Source organism: Trachymyrmex septentrionalis, unplaced genomic scaffold (genome assembly GCF_001594115.1).
Source record: "Trachymyrmex septentrionalis isolate Tsep2-gDNA-1 unplaced genomic scaffold, Tsep1.0 scaffold51, whole genome shotgun sequence".
Taxonomy (NCBI): domain Eukaryota; kingdom Metazoa; phylum Arthropoda; class Insecta; order Hymenoptera; family Formicidae; genus Trachymyrmex; species Trachymyrmex septentrionalis.
In genome coordinates, this window is record NW_017305683.1 from 3,457,149 (window position 1) to 3,460,416 (window position 3,268).

General features: G+C 29.6%; 1 protein-coding gene and 1 long non-coding RNA gene across 3 annotated transcripts in view; both read right to left on the bottom strand.

The window, feature by feature from the left end:
• The window catches only part of LOC108751736 (alaserpin-like), a 33,991-nt gene extending 33,201 nt beyond the window's left edge, over nt 1-790 (bottom strand). The window contains exon 1 of one of the 2 annotated variants that reach the window (XM_018492110.1): nt 748-790. The gene's annotated coding sequence lies outside the window, so the exon portion shown is untranslated. Of the gene's footprint in view, nt 1-678 lie in introns of both variants that reach the window. The other variant, XM_018492109.1, reaches the window with a different exon arrangement.
• Nucleotides 791-2,696: 1,906 nt separating this feature from the next.
• Nucleotides 2,697-2,986, bottom strand: LOC108751705. The gene is made up of 2 exons (XR_001939507.1): nt 2,953-2,986; nt 2,697-2,838 (listed from the first exon to the last, which is right to left on the bottom strand). It is a non-coding gene; the product is annotated as an uncharacterized LOC108751705 (long non-coding RNA).
• Between the last annotated feature and the right edge of the window lie 282 nt (nt 2,987-3,268).

Consider the following 3,268-nt stretch of genomic DNA (forward strand, 5'->3'; position numbering starts at 1 on the left):
AATAAATTGGTTAGTGATTAGTTATTTTACTTTGAACATACAAATGAATCGATATTTATTCAGGTTGAATAATTATCATTATATAATTTTCAAATTAAAAAGTATATTTCAGAAATCAATAAGATAATAGTCAAGGATATAGAAAATTTTCTTAATATTTTGAAATTCTGTCGAAAAATAAGTACTTATACATTATATTAGATACATAGCATTTATTATTATATATTCAATTAAAAGAAATGAAAAGAAAGATACAAGTATCACGTTATATTATTTAGTTATGCACATTTCAAAATATATCATTTATTAATTCTAACGGAAAAGATCATTTATTTTCTGTCAAAATAAAAATAAAAATAAAAATTGAGAGCTATATTTTAGTAATTATTATAGAGAGTAATTATAGAGAGAGAGTATTATAGAGAGTAATTATTATCATACAGATTATCGACTATAAATTATACGATTATAAGATTATTTATCTAATTGTAATTATCTAATGTTCGCGGCCCTTAAAGTCTCTAACACACGTACACATTAATTAAATGCGTTGACATCATTATGACTATATAGCGTGTTTTTTTTCACTATAATATGACTCATACGCGAGTTTCGAAACGGGACGACACATATTATCGCAGATAACAATTGTTACAATAAATCTGTATATCAATTTACCAATCAACAGCAATTGACAGCAAACATAAGTTTCCGGCACTTAGCGGCTTTATTTATACGTATACTTGCACAAATCGTTCCGTAAATCGATCACTATTGAGCTCCGCACTCACTCGTCCACCATGTCAATGAGTCTTCATCGACATTTGGTCGACTCTAGTCATTTGTGCGATTACTCGCCAGGTAATCGAAATATCGTCATGTGGTCAAGGATCGATAACGCGATTTAAGTTGGCAGAAGCACGCATGCCTGAACGTATCAACAAGTGTCGAGTTGGCAAACAGCTCTGGCTTTCGTTAGTTATGGGTACCGGCTGATTCATACGATGAGACTCAAAAATCATTTATGTAATATTGTAGATTTACATACATACGGTCAGTTTCGATCGAAAATGATCAAATGAATATTTATGGAAAGTTAGAAATAAAAGCAAGAATTATTATATAAGAGTTTTCTCTCGACAATTAATTTAACTAATATAAGTTTCATTTACTTGGAATTTATTATATTATGAAAACTTGAATATAAAGTAATAATTTGTTATTATTATCAACGACTGTTCTTTATCAATACAACAAGGATTTGCTGGAATAGAAATAAATGGTAATAGAGTAAAGCATAAATTAAATCGTCTGCTTGCATTGATATCTACAAGACTTGGGATGCTTCCTATTTAGTGATACAACTCGACACAAACATCATTCTATCTTTCTTGACATTTCAGTGAGTAACGAGTCATCATTACAGTTTTGTTATATGTGTGCCATATTTATTATTGCAATACTTAGGCCCGATTGCAACCACCATTATTTTAACTTTAAAGGCTTAAAACTGTCTGTCTCGTTTTAAAGCGAAAGAGAGATGGAGTTTTAAGCCTTGCTTAAAGTCAAAGTAACACATTGGTGCAAATAAAGATTAATAGATAGATTTAACTGATCATTATCACTGGATTCATGTGAGATAAGAAATATTTTTTTTATTCGTACTTATCAGAAAAAAATATTGCTAAATTAATTAGGTCAATTAAAAAAATTTATGTCATTCAAATGTTAATACAATTAACGATTGATATAATTATCAAATAGAAAGAATTAAATACCTCATTCATGCAGACTTATAGTGTGGAAAACGTCATTAACGAGTAAAAAACGTACCTTCTCGGCAATTTCTCGTTTTTATATAATATCGATCGTCTTCATGAAGTGTAAAACTCAATGCAAATAAACTTGAATAATAAGTGGAAATATTTGAAAGTATATATACCTTAGAGAAGAGAACACCAGTTACGTGTTATCGTTAATGTGGGTTTCCATTCGATAATGTTACGAGTTGACACAAATCGACAAAAATGTTTCCGTCTTTGTTACTCTCTGAATATCGAGAAAGGTAGAATGTGTCGACTTGAGTCGCTAAACGAAAAGTACCTAATAACGCGTCGATGATAGCTAAAAATATATATTGATGCAACAATGACTGATAACTAGTTAAATATGTAATTTACATGTTTATCACAAGGTGCTCTAGATTTATCGCAAGGTAAAATCCATTAAATTTTATATATATACCAGATAATCAGATCGTTCCATTGTACGGAAAGTACGACATAAAATGGGCTGTTACAGGAATTTGGCATGTAGGCGGTATGTAAAGAAATATATAATTTCTAATTCTAGATATATTTTTGATAACTTACATTAAAAGTTACGGGATTTTCGATGCGTCAAATTGCTAGGCGTTTTGCAGACAATTGTTTCGTTTGCGCTAAAGTGACCGTATTGATAAGATTATTCGTTAGGTGATATGTTGAGTATACGTATTCTGACTAGAAGCAGATTCTTCTCTCTGTTAAAAGTAGTCGAAACACCTAGATTTAACCTTCTCCTCGAATAATCGAATAACTGCGCGCGCAATTTATTAGTCTAATCGCTTCGTTTTCAGAGAATTCTGTATGATATAAACAGAAACATACATGTCTTTCAATATTTGACTGCATATATGTCTTTCAATCTGAAACTAGTTAATATATGTTCTGCTTTATTACGTTCAAGTAATCGCAAATGTAATTATTAATATTATTCAATCATAAAATTGCTACTTTTTTCCGTCAATATTACTGCTATAGAAAGTACAAAATTTGAGAAAATTTTGCTCGTAGATTGCTGAAACATAAATAGAATAAAATTTTATTAGCTTCTTGATATAGATCGAATTATCTAACAGTCTATAATATTTAATATTTATGCGAAAAATGTGTATCGATTACGTAAACTTACATGTTACTACTAGAACTTTGGGGCCATAGAGATTATATAATCGTTTGACCTGGAAAACAAATCAGAAAAAATGTCGAGTCGAGCACAAATGATAAAAATAATTGCCAAAAATAATCGAGAGAGATAAATACGATAAAGAAAGAGTGTGTGTGTGTATATGTTGATTAAGGGGATCCTAAAACTGTATGTATTACCGACTAAATAATATAATTTTTGTATAACAAATACTCTTTTTCTTTTTCACAGATTCGAAAATCCTTTTTCATGATTAAAATATATGTAATACGTGTTTATGAGGTGGATTTTATGCTGAGAA